General features: G+C 38.1%; 1 long non-coding RNA gene across 1 annotated transcript in view; it reads right to left on the bottom strand.

Annotated features, from left to right (window-relative positions):
- Positions 1–9,920: 9,920 nt before the first annotated feature.
- Positions 9,921–21,767, bottom strand: part of LOC142858957 (uncharacterized) — a 105,728-nt gene continuing 93,881 nt past the window's right edge. Inside the window, exon 3 of the long non-coding RNA XR_012912104.1 lies at positions 9,921–9,959. This is a non-coding gene — a long non-coding RNA (uncharacterized LOC142858957). The remainder of the gene's footprint in view (positions 9,960–21,767) is intronic.

Below are 21,767 nucleotides of genomic sequence, written 5' to 3' on the forward strand. Positions count from 1 at the left end.
GCCTGTGCTGAGTATTATGGGTTAGGCCATTACAACTATTGTTTTGTCTATACTTCCCATTATAATAAGGATCACCTTACTTTTAGCAATTCAATACTTCCACTTGGCCCCTGCTATGTCAGGGCCAATTAAACCCATTGCAGTCAATTTATTCAACTGAGCAGCAGCATCTGGAACCCAAAAATCTGGCACAAGGAAAAGCAGAAGAACAAAACCCTTCAAATATGCTGGTGCCGCTCTCACCATTTTGCATCATAGAGGATTAGCGAAGGCCATGCCTTTTAAGTCTTCCCAATGTGTAGGACTAGGTTTTACACAGAGTGCCCACATTAGCACTGTAATTTCCCTGATCCTTAAAACTATCACCATCAACACTAAGTCAAGGAATATCAGGCATCTCCTATGCTTCTTCAGTAGGCCAACTTTTGATAAATGCTTCAGCCAACCAGTCAAAACGCCTTTTGACACATTTTTTTAAAACTCTCCAAGCTTTGATATTAAACCTAGACTCTTCACTCAGAGGGCCAATATCTTTGCATCATTATCCCATACACTAAAAATCCATTCACACACACATTCCTCTGATGTTTGCTTGAATGAATTAAGAAACTCATTAAGCTCTTCAGTAGTGTAGCATATCTCTTCCTGGACTATACGTGCTCCCTCTCCATTAAAAGACTACTTTCCCATCAATCTTGTAATAGGTCTAGAAACAACTATTGGTAGGCCCTGAAGAATATCAATATTGTCTCTCCTGACATTTTCTTCAGGGAAAGTCACTAATGGTTTAGCAGACAATGAAGAATTAATTGCTTTGATCAACTATGAAAATGAAATATTTCAAGGGATGTGGCTTGAGGGACTACTTCCTCAGGTGAGAGAATCTGAGGATTAAAAGTTCTCAGCTCCAATAGCATCTTTTTTTGATTTTTATTTAGTTTTTTATTATTTTTTTATTAAAAATTTCTGCCTCCTCCCTGCCTCCCTTTTCCCTCCCCCTCCCCCCACTCTCCTCCCCCTCCCTCTCCAGTCTAAAGAGCAGTCAGGCTTCCCTGCCCTGTGGGCAGTCCAAGGTCCTCCCCCCTCCATCCAGGTCTAGGAAGGTGTGCCTCCAAACAGGCTAGGTTCCCACACAGCCAGTAAATGCGGTAGAATCAAAACCCAGTGCCATTGTCCTTGGCTTCTCAGCAGTCCTCACTGTCCACCATATTCAGAGAGTCCGGTTTTATACCATGCTTTTTCAGTCCCAGTCCAGCTGGCCTTGGTGAGCTCCCAATAGATCAGCCCCACCGTCTCAGTGGGTGGGTGCCCCCTCGCGGTCTTGACTTCCTTGCTCATGTTCTCCCTCCTTCTGCTCCTCATTTGGACCTTGGGAGCTCAGTCCATTGCTCCAATGTGGGTCTCTGTCTCTATCTCCATCCATCGCCAGATGAAGGTTCTTTAAAACAGTTTCCTATACCAAGTTGTAGGATCCCATTCTTTACCAATAAATGCCCTTATTTTAACTGACAACAGCCTCTCAGGCTGTGACTAAAGTTCTCAATGTAATTTAGCCAACATTATAATGAAGGCTTCAGTTTGATTCTCTACAGCTCAAGCCCTGTGGCTGTGAGAGAGAAGATTCTTTTCCAGGGCACACTTAGAAATCTTTAGATTGCTTACGCACATGTGCAGCTGGTCTATTTGATAACTAAGTTTTTTGTTGTCCTTCCTTGTGTTCTGAGATTCTGGAAGTTGGTTAATTTAATCACAGAGCTCATCAGTATCTTTTATCAACTTATTCATGGATGGTAAAAGCAACCATCCAGCATCATTTTCCTTATTTCCTCCAAACTGTCAAAAGTTTCATAAACGGCATCACCACATACATTGCCACTCGCAATGGGTGAATGAGGATAAAATCAAGTGCATTTATCTCCATAAGTGTGTAATATAGTTTACATCATTGGCTCCCAGTACTCTCCAGCTCCCAGGAAAGGGAGTGACTTAGAGAGACTTTGAAATCTGTAGGTACTGGGGTTTTGGCAAACTAGAAAGCTTCTTTCAGATACTTAAAAGATTTATTCTTATACTTTACATCAGGTACAAAAATCTGTATTAACAGGGGTTATCTAATGTAACAGAACTTATAGAATGAATCTTTCACTCTCTATCTCTATCTATCTATCTATCTATCTATCTATCTATCTATCTCTTTCTCTGTCTGTACACGCACACACATATGCACATCTAGAATTTATTGGAATAAATTACAAGCTTCAGTATAGCTAATTAAAAATGGCTGGCTATGATCAGATGCTATAGAGATGAATAATTTGCTTTGGTATAGATCTTGGTTTATTGATACAAATTGAAAGTCAGGTTTGTTATACGTATATGTATTTCTGATCTTAATTAAGCTATTATGTTTGTGTAGCTCATTTAAAAATGTAATGTATAATTAAGAAATATAGCTTAATAGATAGCCATCTATAATAGTCAAGATTGTAGTCATTTTAGGTTTTCTAGATATATGGAGAGATATTTTGGTTAGATAAGTATTCTTCAAATCTTTCAGAGACCTTCAGAATATGGTATTTAAATGTTTTAAAATTTTAGGACTTTTTATGACAGTGGGACACATCTGCTCCTGGCAGCATGTTTCCTACTTCAAGAGGAAAATGGGTGTAACATGAGGGCCTGCTTTTGGGGTTTCTTTCCAGCCTGGTTCCCACAGTTGTTAGGTCCCAAAGTAAATCACACAGAGGTCTCCATAAGTTATAAACTGATTGGCCCATTACCTCAAGCTTCGTATTATCTCTTATAACTTATATTATTCTCATCTATCTTAGCCACAGGGCTCAGTGCCTTTTTTGGCAGGGCAGTTCACACCCTGCTTCTTCAGTGTCTGGACAGAACTGGGGAAAGAGATTCCTTCTTCCCAGAATAGTCCTGTTCTCATTGCCCTGCCTGTACTTTCTGTCTGATTGTCCTGTCTATACTTCCTGCCTGGCTACTGGCCAACCAGCATTTATTTAAAACATAATTGACAGAATACAGAATTGTCCCACACCAAATGGGCATTGAAGAATCTTCTTATGGAGTTGGTTAGCCATTTGGCAAAAAAAACCTGCTCTTGCCTGGACTGCTGAACTAGACATGCAGGACCACAGAGAAATGACTGCTACACTTTTCTAAAGGTGAGATGGTCCTTTGGGTTTGCTGCTTCATGAAAGAGTCTAAGAGATATTCTGCAGGTTGTAGAAGAAAGTGACTGGCAAACTGCCTACATAGGCAGACCTGTCTTTGAAATTTCCTGCTTCATGGAAAAATCTACTGGATACTATGGGCCTGTAGGCTAAAAATGGATGCCCCAACAGTACAGAAGAACTTTGGGTGACTGTCCAGGCAGCGAGATGTCTTTGTCAATTCTAGAGTTTTGGAAGTTGTTTGCAATGCACTTCCTGTTTATGTAAGTAAAAGTATATCCTTCTGGATCTTTGATGGAGTTGAAGAATAGATAGTAATAGTTATAGTTTTCCTTAGTTATGATAAAATATAAAGTAAATAGAAGTATTGTAACTGTAATTCTTGCTTGATAATTGTTTTGTTATATGTAATTTTGCTATGTTAATGTTAAAACCTACTTTTTTATTTAAACAGAAAAGTGGAGGTGATGTGGGGGTCCCCTCTCTGTGCTGTGACTGCTATTAATGAATAAATAAACTGCAGTGGCCTGTTGATAGGGCAGAACTCAGGTAGGCGGGGACAACTAAATGGAATCCTGGGAGAACAAAGGGTGGAGTTGAGAGACACCATGGATCTGCCAACAGAGATAGACATGCTGGAAATTTGCTGGTAGGCCACAACCTCGTGGTGATATACAAATTAACAGAAATTGGTTAATTCAATATGTAAAAGTTAACCAATAAGTAGTTAGAGCTAATGGGCCAAGTAGTGATTTTATTAATACAGTCTTTGTGTGGTTATTTCAGGGCTAAGCTAGCCAGGGGTCCAGGATGAACAAGCAGGCTCTTCTCCTCTTACTATCAGAGAGTCCAAAACTTCAATAGTTGCTCAGCCCACAGGATGATATCACTGTTGATATTTAGTACTTGCTGGAATCCTAAGGAAATAGGCTCCAATGCCAATGTAGGTATGACTATGCGAGCAAGGCAAGGACAAGCAGACAAGAAGCAACAGGTTTTTTCTTCCATGTTATTACAGAGGTTTCCAGCAGAAGGTGTGGCCCAGGTTAAAAGATCAAATGTGTGTCTTCTTACCTCAAAGACAAGAAATAGATTCACCCACTTCAGAATAAGCAAAAATAATCTCTCATAGGTGTGCCCTCCATTTCTAGAATTCAGTTCATTTCAGATGTAGTCAAGTAGACACAACTAAGAATAACCATCACAAACACCAAGGTGAGGAATATGGCAGCCAATCAGCAGGCATTGTGTTGACTTGGGAGCTAAGATCCACAAACACAAGGAAGAAAGAGCTAACTGGGAATGACATATGTTTCTGAAATCTCAAAATGGTGTGTTTATCTGCATGGTAGTCTCCTGATTTCAACCAGCTTACTCTCTTCTTGGATATATGGAAAGAGTTGCCTGGAAAATGTATACAGGGATTTGATTTATATGAGGAAAAATGCACAAAATGGATTGTGTGGTCCAGAAGAAATCAATAGAACTTTATTGACTTCACAGATTATAACTCAGCCACATCACAATCGAATGATAAGAAAAGGGTTCTATTATGAATGAGGTGTATTTTCTTCTGGAGAGAAGATGTGTTATCCAGATTCACAAAGGTGATTGATTCTTCCTAAAAACTCTTTCATGTGCTTTTCATCTGTGCCACTTTACAGTGCTTGGTTGATCTCCCTTTTCTTTTTCTCAAGCTTTCCAGCTTTCTCTCCCAAATGACATAAATTCTTGAAGAATTGATGCTATGTTTTAAAGCCCTTGTATACTTTTCAAACCATAGTTCAATAAAAGGATGCTCAACTATATTACAAGGATACTTCCTCTACTACATTTATAGAAGCTTTAATTGTAATAGCCAGAAACTGGAAGCAACCTAGATGCCCCTCAGTCAAAGAATGGATAAAGAAAATGTGGCACATTTATACAATGGATTATTACTTGACTACTAAAAAATTATATTATGAAATTTGAAGGCAAATGAATGGAACTAGAAAAAATATCATCCTGAGTGAGTTACCTCAGACCCAAAAGCAAACATAGTATCTACTCACTCATAATTGGATATTAAATGTAAAGTAATAATATATAATATTATATTTTTATATAATAAAATAAAATAATCACACTACAATCCACAGACTCAGAGAGGCCAGGTAACAAGAAGGACCCAAGGTAAGGATTCCTGGATCACCTTGGGAAAGGAAAATTGAAGTGATCTCCTGGATGGACAGGGGACAGGTGGGGATGGGAACTTGAGGGATCAGGTTGGGAGGTAAGTAAAGAGGAGAGTACTGAAAAAGAAGACTGGAAGGGGGTGTTTTGGGAGCACCGGATACAAGGGAAACCTCCAGAAATCTACAAGGGTGACCTCAGCTAAGACACCAAATAATTTTGGGTATGTAGTCTGAATTTGCCATCTCCTGTGATCAGATCAGTGACTATTCTAATTATCATCAAAGAGCCATCACCAGTAGATGATAGAAATAGATGAAGAGATTAACAGCCAAACATTAGGCCAAGCTTAGGGATCCTGCTGAAGAATGAGAAGAAGGATTGTAGGAACCAAAGGGCAAAAGGGCTTCACAAGAAAATTCATAGAAACAACTAACCTGACTCACAGGACCTCACAGAATCTGAACCGGCAACTAGGAGCCTGTATGGAACTGATCTAAGCCTTCTACGCATATGTGAGAGCTGTATAGCTTGGTCTATTTGTAGAACTCGTAACAGTGGGAATAGGAGCAGTCCCTGATGCTTTAGCTGGCCCTTGAAAACCTATTCCTCCTACTGGATTGCCTGTCCTAGTCTAAATACAAGGGGAAGCGCTTAGTGTTACCACTACTTAATATGCCATACTTTGTTGATACCCATGGGAGGCCTGCCCATTTCTGAACAGAACCAGAGGAGGAGTAGATTTAGGAGGAGAAGGTGGGGCAGGGAATGACAGAAGAGAGAGGAGAACCTGCAGTCAGGTTAAGAAAGGAAAAAAGAAAAGAAAGAGAGAGAGAGAGGGAGGGAGGGAGGGAGGGAGGGAGGGAGGGAGGGAGGGAGGGAGGGAGGGAGGAAAGGAAGGAAGGAAGGAAGGAAGGAAGGAAGGAAGGAAGGAAGGAAGGAAGGAAGGAAATAATAGGTAGAATTAATAGCTACCATTAATACATTAATAAATAAAATTACTAAGAAATGAAGCAACAAATGATAGCATCATTCTTCTTTACTTCTATTATACACTTAACACCATTTTACTAAAGTATCTTTATCACTGACTGCTGCCTGTAACTGTCCCTGCTAACAAGGAAAACCACCCCTCACATGTTCATGTTTTTCCTTCAGGTTCACAACCAAACTGGATTAAGATTTGTGGGCTAATCAGAACTTCTGGCTTTGTTGTTTTTCTAATAATTTAAGCCAGTGCACAGCTATAATACTCTGAATATTTCTGTCGTGTCTAATTATTAAATCTGATTACTTCTCTCTGTATGTGTTGTTGTTGTATTGCCATGAGTGCACTATAATTATTGGCTTCTTCCAACACAGGTTTGCACATTCCTAGTTTATTAATCCCCATGTATAATTTGGCTCTGACTACCTGCATGTCTAACAAGTTCCTAGATAATACCCATGCTGCCAGTCTAAGAACATAAAATTATAGTCACTGAATCAATCATTTATAGAATTTTATATCAAATTTTCAAACTTAGTTATTAGTTTTTAATGATAAAAAGGAGATTAAAAGGTGAATAAAGTTAGGTAGGGCTAGAGTTATAGTTAGTGCTAGGGCTCAAGGTTAGGAATCACGGTTAGGGTTAGGGTTAAGGATAGAAAACAAAAGAAAAGAGTGAATAAGACCGGCAACATGTAGATCAAACTGTATTTCTCCCCACCAAAGTCATGAATAACAGTTCTTCATCAGAAGGAAAATAACAGAATTGGCTGTTTCCTTCTTTGCTGAGATTGTGAAATTTCCCTATTAATAAGAATGGAACACACATGAATTTCGAATTACTAAATTACAATTACTGACATAATAATATTGCTGACATCATTTCATTATTTCTACAGAGGACTAGCTAGCACCCTAACTTGTTGTTGTTGTTGTTGTTTAACTGAAAAAAAATCTACTTCTGCTTTGAAAAATTAGTTTCTTGAAGCAAAAGAAATTTGGACGTCTTATTCATTGAAGACATAGATGCATTTTTTAAAGTTATGTTTAAATGTAAATATTAAAGTCAAAAGTATTTAATTTATTGACTTTCATATAGTATCTGAATAATACTACCTTACATAAAATTAATATATTTGTGGTAAAATAACAATAAAAGTGATTTGAATGAGAATGTGACTCGTAGATTCAGATATTAGAATACTTGGTACCCAGTGGATGGTACTGTTTGTGGGTATTAAGAAGGTATGGCTTTGGTGGAGGAAGTATAAAAGTAGCAGAAGGCTTCAATAGTTAAAGCCTCACACAACTTCAAGTTCATTGTTTCTGCTTCATACACATTTGAATGTGTAAGATATCATCTGTGCCTGCCATTTCCTGCCATGCTCCCCCACCATGATGGACACTTACCCCTCTGGAACTGTAAGTCAAAACGAACTTTTCCTTCAACTGTTTACCATGGCCATGATACTAATTCAAAGCAACAGAAACCTAACTCATGTAGCTAGGAAATAAATCTTGCAAAATGTGAAATCAAAATTTTACTGTCAATTACTATCTCCAAACTGGGAAGGATTTCTGTCAACAAAAAATTGGTAGCTCTTTGGAACAGGTAGAATTAACAATGATTAAATATAGCATTAATGTAATGGGGAGAAGCTATTATCAAATCCAACTACATCTATTGGTTAAAAACAACAACAAAAAAAATCAAAAACTTTCTGGCATTAAAAGAGTCAACAAAACAGCAAAACACAGTTTGTCATTGCTTCATCTAGAACTGTTCCATATGTGTACATCTGGCTTCAAGGAAACGGGGGAAACATCAGTGCACAGACAGGGGTTGGGATGGGTGCGGTATGGTTGTACGGTCTCAGCTGCAGAATCAAAATGATGTGCCCAAGAATGGAAGGTGACCAATATGCCACCAAACTCAGATGTAAGCTGTATCAGTATATGTTTGACATATGTATCAACAATTGGTTCTTGAAGCAATGGTAAATTTGAGTTTGTGACAAAGTCAGGGTGTGGTGGCTTGAATGAAAAGGCCCCCATAGACACATAGGTATTGGCATTTTTGGAGTTGTGACATTGTTAGAGTAGGTGTGACCTTATTAAAGAACGTGTGTCACTGGGGGTGAATTTTCAGGTTTCCGAAGCTTAAGTTAAACCCATTGGCTCAGTCTATCTTCCTGCTGCCTGCCAATTCAGATGTGGTACTGTGGCTCCTTCTCCAGCACCACGTCTGCTTGTGTACTATCATGCTTCCTGCCATGACAAAGACAATGACACATCTAAATTGTAAGCCAGATCCAATTAAATGTTTTCCTTATTAAGAACTACCGTGGTCAGGGTGTCCCTCCACAGCAATACAAACTCTAGCTAAAGTACAAGGGAAAATGAAAAGGGCTTGTATTATCTCACAAAGTTGCTAATTGCCTGATTTAAACATTCTGCCCTTCGACAACAGGATGAAACTCTTCATTTCTTGTGATGAGTTCACAAGTATTATACAGTAAATGCACAGCTGACAAATCTATTGGACTATCCACAGGAAGTGTATTCATACACATCCCCTTGGACTAACTCATTTTACAGAGCTATGGACACACCTATCCTTTGGAAAAGTCACTGTCAATTCTGTAAAAATCTTGTGAAATTATAGCATTTTCCTCCTTCTATAGTATCCCAGCAGTATATAAACCTAACTTTTCCTGTAGGACAACCAGATACTTGCCCCCACATCATGAAGCCAAGGTGTGAAAAAAAATTCATTCAGTCAAAACTTTGTTCTCACACTCAAAATCTACATAAAAATAGTCCCCCACAGACTTTCTTTATTTACAGTAGTCACTGATAAGGAATGAGCCTCATACAGAAGGTAATATGTCTGCTCTTACAGCAAACTCAGAAGGTGTAATCTACTGGTCTTCTGCTCTGCCTTAACAGGCTACTAATATTCTTGGTGTCAACTAACATTTCAATGTCCCAGAAAATAACTGTTCATAAGAAAGAAACCTGGTTTGCTAAAACTAGCTGCAGAGAGAAATAGTCTCACCTGGGCACCCTGCTGGAGTCAAAAGCAGCCCCCACCCCAAGAGATTCCTTTTAACTCAACCAGCTGGGTTTTGAGACAAATCAAACCTGCAGGTTATTATTTTTATTCCTAAGATGTTTCTAAGATGTTTGCGGGCCGGCTGGCGGAGCCCGCCATGAGACAAGCGGCTACAGTTTCCCACCAGCGGGAGGGCACACACCATAGACACAGGAAATAGCCATAAGTATTTATTAAGGGAGAGAGAGAGAAAGAGGGAGGGAGGGAGGGAGGGAGAGAGAGAGAGAGAGAGAGAGAGAGAGAGAGAGAGAGAGAGAAGGAGGAGAGAGGCAAAGCCCCATGTGTACACCAGGAGAGAACAGGAGAGAGAGAAAGATGGCCGTGGAGGTCAGAGGTAAAAAAGGAGTGGGCGTGGCTAGGGCAGGGACCAAAAGAATAACAATTATAGCTACCAATGCTGTGTTCTTAGTTGCAGTAGAACTTCATAGCTATGCCCCCTCTGAGACATAAGGTACCTCTTTGCCAGATCCAGATCCACCGGTTTCCTGTGACCCTATGAAAATGTATAGTTGATAGTATTGTTACTGCCTATGGTATTGTTACTTGTCTGTATGCTTATAAAAACTGAAAGTTTTGTGGAGACCACCTTTTTTTTACCCTTATGCCCTATGTCTTTATGCTTCTTCTTCTTTCCCCCCCCCCTTTTCTTTGCATCTTTCCCAAGGAATAAAGAATCACGCAAGAAAAATGTGCCTAAGTCAGTCAGTTTGTTTTACCCTTCAGATCCTGTTCCCAAGTCAGTTTTCACTTGTTGGAAAAGTCCTATTCTGAACCCTGAGGGAGTGCTGAGCTGGTACTCAATAGTGCCTGATAAGTTTTAGCTGAGATAATAAAATCAAGATTTCCCAAATGTCTTTGTAGGTGACAAATTATGGTTAAGAAGATGTAGGTGAAAACTTCAAAATGCTGAACTACAACACAAATAACACCAGAGGGGTAACTCTTCTGGGAAGGGACTCTCTTCTGCCCCTCCTCCCTCATGTGAATGGTAGCTTAGACATATAATGAAAGGGCTCCAAGAAAGAAGTCATAAGAAAATACCAGAAAGGTGCAAATAAAACATCCCTGGAAATGCCTGAAAGTTATCAATAATCCACTTTGTCCTTTCCTCCCAACACTCACAAAGAATGTGACAGAAAAAAAGAGCATTTGTAAGTCACTATTGTGCCACGTTTTCATTACAGAGGTGAGCTAATATGAACTGACAAAGAAAATGATGAGTAAAGTTAGGAACAAAGGAAGGAGGAAAGGGAAGGAAGCAGTGACTATAACAATACATACACTGATATTTAATTTAGGGATTAAGAAGGATGTTGTAGGAGGCTGCTTGTTTAACCTGGCCACCTAGAACTGAGATAATCACATGGAAACTATATTAATTAAATCACTGCTTGGCCCTTTAGCTCTAGCTTCTTATTGGCTAACTCTTAAACCTTAATTTAACCCATTTCTAGTAATTTGTATATCGTCACATGGCTGTGGCTTACCAGGTAAAGTGTCAGCCTCTGTCACTTTACCTGGGCTATATGGCTTCCTTTGATTCCACCTTCTTTCTCCCAGCATTCACTTTACTTTTCCCCACCTACCGTATTCTGCATTGTGCAGGCCTAAGACAGTTTCTTTATTAACCAATGGTATTCACAGTATACAGAGAGGAATCACACATAAAAAGGAGAGGCTGGGAAAGATAGCTGAAGGAGACCTTGAATAATGGTAATGTGTGTATGTGTGTGTGTGTGTATGTGTATCACATGCATTTGAGTTTGCATGCATCTCTCTACACATATATGCTGAGTCAGGAGGCAGACAACATGTCTCCCTCTTTCATTCTCTGCCTTATTTCATCGTGGCAGTGCCTGTCATGGAGCCTAAAGAGCCATTTTGGCTAGACTGGTTGACTAATGAATGGCCAGCATCTACCCATCTCAGTCTACCCTCACACCCCATCGCCAGGACCCCTGGACAATGCTGGGGTTACCGTTTCTTACAACCATACCTGACTTTTTATGTGAAGGCTGGTTATGCAAACTCAGAACCTCTTATTTATACAGAAAGCATACTTACCCACTGAGCCATCTCCCCATACTCAAAGTTTATTTTTAAGGTACAAGCATAAACAATTTGGAGAAAAATAAATTGCAACTAAAAAGTATAGACAAAAGGTATTACTTGTTTAGAGATCATACATTTATATTCATGAAGCAGATAATGTACAATAAAACAAAACAGTGACAATTTTAATGCTCCAGATAATACAGTACAATCTATTGCAAAACTTATTACACATTTTTGACTAACTTGACAGAAATATAACCATAAAACATGAAGTTCTTGCAATTCCTTAGTTAACAGTAATGAAATATAAGCAGAGAGGACCTGAATGATGTAAGTAGCTTTTACATTGTTGCTATAAATCAAACTTATAAATGGCTGTAGATGGTTCCCTGGTGTAATCACAACAATTAATGTACAAAGAGAAAAGCTACAAGGAGTATAAAATAGAAAAACCACATTTTCACCACAATACAAAAAAACTGGCATTCAATAAATAGCAGTGTAATAAAAATAAGCCCTGTTACCTAGGAGTTTCAGAACACTTTTCAAACTAACTTGTCCATCTTAAAACATTTAAAATTGCTGCTTAGACATAAAATAGTAAAAAGTGCCTTTTTGAAGAAAAAAGGAAAGGAAAAAGAAACACTTATGGAAAGGTAGTGGGGTTACAAAATATTTAGAACCATAAGTTATGGACTACTCAAAATGTAGAAAACTAAAATAAGAACATATGGGAATTCAACTAATATCTAAGACAATAGAAATTTTGAATTCCAAAGCTAATATCTGGAGCTCCAGGTGTGATGGAAACTCCAGGATATGTCTATACAATCAAGTGGGAAACATTCAGATGCAAACAACAGATTCTATTATTTATCCTATGAGAGGTGAAGATAATACCAGCAGCCTGAGTGGAGATTTCTTCAAGTTAGCAGTGTCCAGCTGCAGTATGCTGCTTCTGCTGAAATCAAACTCTGTTAACAGGGAAGTGCTTTCATGGCTGAGAACTAGGAAAGGGCTGTCAGAACACACACACATACAGAGAGAGAGAGAGAGAGAGAGAGAGAGAGAGAGAGAGAGAGAGAGAGAGAAACTTAAGGCAGTATGAAGAAAGGGAAGCTTGTTGAAATATTGCGGTGAAATAGTAGCAGATGTGTGGCACAAGCCTAAAGATGAGACTAATAGATATGCCTTGAGAGGGAAACCTCCCTCCTCTACCACTGCTTGGAAGAACAAAGACGAAGCTGTAAGACTTTGCCCAGTATTCTGATGAAGACAAGTAACAGCGGGTTATTTGACTCACAACTTTGTTCTTCAGCCACACAAAGCCCTGAAAGTGAAAGAATCATTCCCCAACACCAGACCCAGGGTTGGGGTTCACTGGTGTACCACCTCAGATGAGGGAGTTATGACAGAAAAGAGATGTTTGTCACAGATAACTTGATATCTTCCTTACCCAGGGCAGTCTGACGCAACTGAGCTAACTATATAGGAACTCTCCCTACTCCTGTGGAAATGGATACTAATGAGAATTTGGAGAAGAAACAAACAATTGTCACAGTAAGAAAGAAATACTGGCAGGGACAAGTTGTGCTCTGTTTTCTATTCTTACATATTTTGAATATTTATGTTTTTGTACTTTAACTGCTCAGTTGTGTTTTAACTATTACCTCATTGGACAAGGCAAGTAGGCTACCATTTCTTTTCACCTACTTTAGAATATTTTCTCAGCTCTTTCTCATTTATTTAAGCCATATGTTCTTCTCATTATTTACCTCTCTTTGAGTCCTTTCTTATTATCTCCCAATTTCACTAATATCCCTGTCCTTAACTCTCAAAGCAACTGTAAGCCACATTCCTCCAATCAGTCTTCCAGTATGACTATCCAAAACTTACCAGAGATGCAAATTAAATTCACATCATTTTTCCTCTGCAAAAGCAATGCAAAAACATGATATTAAAAGCCACTACAGGAATAGGCTAACACATATGCAAAAGCAGAAACAGGCAAATGTTTCAGATAAATCAAAGCCAGGAAAGCATGATACAGTCCAAGCCTAGAAAAGAAAAAAAGTGTCAACTAAGATTCCTGTACTCAGTAAAATCATGCCTTATAATTAGAGACATAAAAATATTTCAAGACAAACACTAACTAAGGTGATACAAAGCAACCGAACCATCAATATAGAAGTCACTATGTGGAGTGAGAAGAAAGTCACTGTCACCCACAAGAAAAAAAGTAAATAATGGACGGATAAACAGAGAAGATTAGGATTAACTCATACAATTCAGAAGCACAGAAAATGCCTGATGTGGACAGGACAGGAAGAAAAGAAAAAATAATAATCCAACCAATGAGAAAAAAAAACAAACAATAGGATACAGCCAACATTTTTTTCAAAAATGCACACAAATGTAAACAGCATAAACTCATCAATTAAATGATGCATAGTAACAGACTGAATTCTACTTTAAGATTCCTTCTTTTTTTTTTACTTTTTTTTATTAATTTATTTATTTATTAAAGATTTCTGTCTCTTCCCCGCCACCGCCTCCCATTTCCCTCCCCCTCCCCCAATTAAGTCTCCCCCCAGCCCGAAAAGCAATCAGGGTTCCCTGTCCTGTGGGAAGTCCAAGGAACCCCCACCTCCATCCAGGTCTAGTAAGTTGAGCATCCAAACTGCCTAGGCTCCCACAAAGCCAGTACGTGCAGTAGGATCAGAAACCCATTGCCATTGTTCTTGAGTTCTCAGTAGTACTCATTGTCCTCTATGTTCAGAGAGTCCGGTTTTATCCCAGGCTTTTCCAGACCCAGGCCAGCTGGCCTTGGTGAGTTCCCAATAGAACATCCCCATTGTCTCAGTGTGTGGGTGCACCCCTCGCGGTCCTGAGTTCCATGCTCGTGCTCTCTCTCCTTCTGCTCCTGATTTGGACCTTGAGATTTCAGTCCTGTGCTCCAATTTGGGTCTCTGTCTCTGTCTCCTTTCATCGCTTGCTGAAGGTTAATATTCAGGAGGATGCCTATATGTTTTTCTTTGGGTTCTCCTTATTTAGCTTCTCTAGGATCACTAATTATAAGCTCAGTGTCCTTGGTTTATGGCTAGAAACCAAATATGAGTGAGTACATCCCATGTTCCTCTTTTTGGGTCTGGCTTACCTCACTCAGGATAGTGTTTTCTATTTCCATCCATTTGTATGCAAAATTCATCAACCCAATTATAAAATGGGGCATTGAGCTGAACAGAGAATTCTCAACAGAAGAACTTCAAATGGCCAAAAGACACTTAAGGTCATGCTCAACTTCCTTAGCAATCAGGGAAATGCAAATCAAGACAACTTTAAGATACCATCTTACACCTGTCAGAATGGCTAAAATCAAAAACACCAATGATAGCCTTTGTTGGAGAGGTTGTGGAGAAAGGGGTACACTCATCCATTGCTGGTGGGAATGCAAACTTGTGCAACCACTTTGGAAGGCAGTATGGCGGTTTCTCAGGAAATTCGGGATCAACTTACCCCTGGACCCAGCAATACCACTCTTGGGACTATACCCAAGAGAGGCCTTATCATACAACAAAAGTATATGCTCTACCATGTTCATAGCAGCATTGTTTGTGATAGCCAGAACCTGGAAACAACCTAGATGCCCTTCAATGGAAGAATGGATTAAGAAAGTATGGAATTTATACATATTAGAGTACTACTCAGCAATAAAAAACAAGGACTTCATGAATTTAAGATTCCTTCTTATACCTCCCAGAAGGCTAAGATCAAGAACACAAGGGACAGTTAATGCAAGGATGTGGAATAAGGGGAACACCATTTCATTGCTCGTGAGAATGCAAACTGGTGCTGTCACTATGAAAAACAGTATGGTAGTTATTCAGAAAGGTGCAAATTGATCTACCTCAAAAGCTAATATACTATTCTTGGGCATATACCTAATGGGTACTTCATCCACTTCATGCTACCATGAAGACATTTGTTCAACCATGTTCACTGCTGCTCTATTCATAATAGACAGAAAGTGGAGACAACCTAGATGTTCCTCAACAGAAGAAAGGATAAAGAAAATACGGTAGATTAACACAATGGAATATTACTCAGTTGTTAAAAAAGCATCATTAAATCTGAAGGTAAATGGATGCAACTAGAATATATCGCACTGAGTGAGGTAAGCCAGACCCAGGAAAAATAAATATGTAATGCCCTTATATGGATATTGGGCATTAAATAAATTATGATAAAACTACAATCCATAGTCCTGGAGATGTCAGGTGTATAGGAAGGGACAAGGAATGGCACATGGATTTCCCTGAAGGGTGTAAATAGAATAGATTTTTAAGGGTGGATGAGGAGTGAGGGACAGGAATAGAAAAGTCAGGTGAGGAGGGAGAGGGGAGATGGGTTTGAAGGAGGAAATGCAGGGAGAGACTGACAGAACTGAAGGGCACTTGAAGGGTGTCTTGAAAATCCAGTGCAGTGGAAGCTTTCTAAAATATATGACGGCAATCCTAAAGAAGTCTCCAACTATTGATGGAACAACGCGTTTGATCTATAATGCTGTCCTGCCTGCAAAATCTGCTATAGCAATTGTCTCAGGGTTTCCAGTGCTGTGAAGAGACACCACAAGTGGAGATGAAAAATATCAGGAGAACAAGACCCTCTAAATCAACTGAGCAAAGCTCAGATGAACTAACAGAGACCAAAGCAGCAAGCATGGAGCCACCATAAGTATATATATCAGGTTCTTTGTGTATATAGTATAGATTTAGTTTAGTATTTTTATGGGACTCCTTCCAAGTTTGGTAATTTTTACCTTATTATGTATTACTTTGTTATTTCCTAGAATCCTGATATTTTCTGATGAGAGACAGAAAGGGAGTGTATACAGGGAGGGGAAACTCTACTTAGGAAATACTGTAGAAAAAAAGAATCTATTTTCAGTAAAAAGGGATAAAAATTTACAGCTATCTTTGTCTCCAAAAGCATACTTTACAAGAAAATGCATGCAAAATTGAGAATGAAAGTAATGAAATACTCCCACCAGATAAACAGAAATGTTAAACTAGCTGGTGTAGTTATTCTCATATCAGGTAGCATACGCTTCAGACAAAATCTGGTCCATATTTATACAAGCATCAACTCTTTTCTTTCATTGTGATTGCTATTTGCATATATATATATATGCAAATACATTAAATGCACCCTGCTCAGGCCATTATTGTTACTTGTACATGATTTTAGTTCTGACTAATTGCATGGAGACCCTTTCAGAAACTCACAACTGCTCAAAATGCAGAGAATCACTGATTATGGAGTGTGTAGCACCAATAAAATTCATCTATAAAGCAGCACCTGCACATAAGGCTCAGTTAACATTGATGAGAGTGGGCAAAAAGATTGTAAGAGCAGGAGGAACAAAAAATCTGATGTGAAATGGTAGCAGGGGAACTTTACCAATGATACCTGAACAATCTGGCTGCCTTAGCAAGACCTGGTCAAGAACAACACCAATAGACATTCTAAAAGGGGAAGAGGAAACCTCCTGAGGGTTCATCCCTAAACAAAGAATATAGGTTACTAAGGAAGCCTTAGGGCAGAAAAAAAATAGTTTTCTCTTGGGATGAACCTCCAAATGGGTTATGCTATAAAATTTTGAATGTATTTGAAGAGAGAAGCATAGATTAAGAGAAACATTTTTATTTTTATGCAATAGGCATATATTACAAAATGACTATTAGATAAAAGAAGGTAGAGATGTGCTTTGTTAATTTGATATATGTGCCAGTACTCAGACACTTGAAGCAGAAAGTCCCAATGATGGATGCTAGCTTAGGCTACAGAGGACATTGATGCCAACCTATGATGCAGGAGAGATCCCTGGTTCCAACAAATAAGCAAAAAAAAAATGTAGGTTACTATTTCTTTTAGAGCAATTTGTTGTTTTCATGGTAGTGGTGATGACAGTATTTGCTACATTTTAGATTTTACCTTGCTTTTCTTTGTCCAGGCAGCTTCTCAATATACAGCCTCCAATGGCCTCAAACTCAAGACCTGTTCCTCTACTTTCCGGGTGCTATGATTTCAGGTTTGTGTTACCATGCCCAGCTCAAAAGATTGTTTTGTTATTTTTTATAGCATATTAACCTTCCCTGACCATGCTTTACTGTTTTAACACTATGATAAATTTATATTCAAGGGAAAATATATTTGACTGATCATCTGCAGAATATAGTGAAATAAAAAGTCTGGAATTAAACTTGACTAGAATAATATGTTAATAGAAATTCAGAATATTTTATTGGTACTTCTATATTTATATTTTATATTTATATGATGTTATTGTTTGTTGACAATGGCTGAAGAGAAACCTTTTCAACTATTCTCACACAGGCAAATGCTAAATTATTTGCATTTATTGAGTGACCATTTTGTTCCAGGACCTTCTTTTCATATCACTATATATGATAAGATAAATATGTAGGAGAGGTTTGATGGGTATAGTTGTTCAATTTATTCTACTAGAGTTTCATTACCAACAAGTAATTGAACCATGTGCTTTCTTGGTTTGAAAGAATAGTGGTGAAATAAGGTGGGCCTGCAATTTTAGTTTCTGTCATGTATTTCCCCTAAAAGGATCCTTGCTCTATGTCACCTCAAAATGGTTTATTAGAACTACTTGTCCCTAAATTCTGTTCCTCCAGATTGCCCTATTTTCTCTACTTTTGAATTGTAAAATCAAAGCTATTTTCCCACAGAGGTGGCTGGAGGGACATGCTAATTTTCAAGGCATGTGAAAACCAAATTTTAAAGGTCAATGACAGATCCAGACTTCTGAGTTAAACAGCAGTGTACAAGCTATAGCTAAATGACCTCATGAAAACACAAAGTAAAATATAGGAAAAAAAACACAAAAAACAACCAAACAAACATTCAAAAACAAAACCAGAAGTAAATTGAGGCAGAAATTCTTTTTTCAGAAAAGAACAAATTTTTGCCAGCTCTATGTTAAGCCAGAGATAATACAATTTTCCTAATCCATAAATAATAGACTAGAGAAATTAATGGACAGTTTCCAAAGAATTCCTAATAATATTTTAAGAAGTATTCAGCATCCTTAGGCATTAGAGGGAAAAAGAAGAGGTATTTTGAGATTCTAGCTCTACCATGTCAAATGCAGGGGAGAATGTGGAGAATGGGAAACCCTCATTCACTGTTGGTCGGAGTGTACTGACACAACCACTGTGGAAAGATGGGGAAAGCTTTCAGAACTTATGGCACAGTGATGCCACTCCAGGGTACTCACCTAAAGAACTGACCTCGATCCTCCCACTTAGGTCCTTATAGATCCACGTATGTAGGTAAAGAGTTCACAATGGCTAAAAACTGAAGCCATGCTATATATCCAGCAGTGGATGACTGGGTAAAGAAATATGTGTATACACAATGAAATTTATTGAGGCATAAAGAAAAAAGAAATTACAGGATTTATAGAAAATAAATAGAATTTGGAATTATCAAATTAAGGTAAGTAATTCAGACTCAGAAGGAGAATACCACATGATTTCTTTTGTATATGGAGCCTAGATTTATAGGAGGAAGCAATGATCATGAGGAAAGGGACAAAGGTGGAGAATTAAGATCAACAAAAACAAAATATGCAAGACAATATCATAATAAATCAAATATATTTTATGCTAATTTAAAATTAATGAGTTAATAAAAAAGTCTAATGGCAAAGATCCAAGAATTATCTTTTGTAAACTGACTATTTCATTGCCTGGCTGTGTTTCTCCCACCTCAGCCCGATTTATTCTAGAATAAGGTAGTCATTTGCTGGAATCGTTAGCAACACAATCAGTACTAAAAGATGAGTATGCATTTCTCGGTGACTAGCAATGATTCCAGAGAGGCTGGGGCTGTCTAAACTCATGCACAGCAGCGTACCATAAAAGATTCTCTGCTCATTGTTTAAAAGTTTTAGTAAAGTAGACATATAGAGATTGCATAGATCCTAGTAAGATAAGTCTATATCCCAGCAAATCATGGTGCTAAAATAAGAAGATCTTAAATTTAAGGTTAGGCAGGGCATCTTAGCAAGATCTTTCCTTCAACTAAAAATGTTAAAGGTTTGTATTTAAATATTAGAGCATGTGCCTGTCATGCCTGAGAACATACGTTCCATCCCCAGCATCATATGACCAAACAAATGTTTAAGGCTTTGTGGGCCAAGCAGTTTCTTTCCCAGCTCTTCAGCTCCATAGCTTTAGCACATATGTAGTTTGTAAGCAATTGAGCTGTGTACCAGTAAAACCCTATTTGCAGAGAACACACCAGCTATAGTCATACTGAATCCTAACCTACAAACACACATAAACTTCATTTGATTTGTTTACACATTTATTATCCAATATAAGGATAGGATTTCGGATATAAAAACTTAGAAGTGTCCAGGCTAAGGAGGTTAAATAAAATATAAGAGATAACATCTAACATGCCAGGCACCTAATAAACATGAAATGAAAGTTGGCTGCATTGAAAATCTAATTCACACCTCAAAAATAAATTCAAAGCACAATGTTAGCTAAAACTACTTGAAAGGGAAATTTTTTTTTCTTTTGTGTTTACCATCCTTTGTTTTCAATCTTTAGACTTTTAAAAATATTTTTCAATATCTTCATCACTTTGCCATTTTTATATTTATTCAGCAACTCTACGCTTTCAAATAAGCTGGAGTTCTTCAATATTGCTGTCTTAAGGGAGATTATAATAGGCTATTGACTGCAGTTCACTCAATGTTCCATTCATTATTGTTTTGAAGGCTAAGTTCATAAAATAATGGATGTCATCACAAAAATCAATGTAAGTTCACATGCAAGGATGAAACTAGCTCAAGCAGTTCGTTATTACTTTTGTGATATTTTGAAATTATGTTGGACATATTGTTCTATCCACTGTCATTCTTTGACATTCAGAGATATCTATATAGATACTTCAATAGTTTAACAAGTTGTTTTATTATGGGGTCAAGTAAAATTTTGTATTTTCCATTTATATTCAAATCATTATTTTCTGTTTCCTTGAATATTCCTGCCAACGCAAAAACACAATTTTTGTCTCAAAGTAGATAAGAGATAGTTTATCCTAGAGTCAAATATGAGAGACAATAGTTCAGGAGCTCAGATTTAGAATATCTCAGATTGTACATCCCAAATTTTTAATAGTAACAGAGCAAAGAAAATCAGAAACATGGATGACGACGTTGGGCGGTTACAGGAAAACAGGCAGACCTCATCTACAAGCCTCGGGTAGTACTAATGACTCAGTCTTTTGGTTGCTGGGACCAAGGTTTTAAGTTCACATATTCCACACATTTCCAAAATATTTCATATGTCAGTCACAGGATGCTAGATCAGACATAGAGATGGACAAGAAATGCCTTCTTAGGCCTCTAATATTAGTAATAGATAAATTGTGATTTGGTTCTGAACCTATAATACTCCAACCTCAAGGTCATGCAAATTCTAATTAGTTAATCAGCTTCCTCGATGATTTGGTGAAAGCTGTGGTTGTTTCTGGTTACTTTAACTCATACCCAATATTTTACTAGAGACAGGCATGTACAAAATGGTTGCAAAGAGCCACTTGTTCGTCCCGGCTGCCAAGAACCAAAATAATCACACAGAAACTGTATTAATTAAAATACTGCTTGGCCTGTTAGCTCTTGTTTATTATTGGCTAATTCTTACATCTTAATTTAACCCATTTTATTAATCTGTGTATTGTCACATGACAGTGGCTTACTAGATAAGGTTCCCATTGTCTGTTTCCAGAGTCTCCATAGCTTCTCTCTGACTTTGCTTTTCTTTCTCCCAACATACAGCCTACCTTTCCCCCTTTCCCCACCTAGTTCTGTTCTTCCCTGCCATAGGCTCAAAGCAGTTCTTTATTTATTAACCAATAAAAGCAACACACAGACAGAAGAACCTCCCATACCACAAAATGTGGGATCCACACTGAAAAAGTCTGCACATAATCCATGTATTCTGGGTAATGCCATGAAACACTGTCACGTGTTCACAGACTACTTGAAATAACTATCCAGACATACATTCAACCATATAACGCAGTTTCTACCATCCTGCTTAAAGTAGGAATACATGTTTTATAAATAGATTTAGAAATGACTTGGACTACACAATTTGTAACAGGCTCCTGCTGAATTTCATGGATGGTATACTCC

Source organism: Microtus pennsylvanicus, chromosome 10, assembly GCF_037038515.1.
Source record: "Microtus pennsylvanicus isolate mMicPen1 chromosome 10, mMicPen1.hap1, whole genome shotgun sequence".
Taxonomy (NCBI): domain Eukaryota; kingdom Metazoa; phylum Chordata; class Mammalia; order Rodentia; family Cricetidae; genus Microtus; species Microtus pennsylvanicus.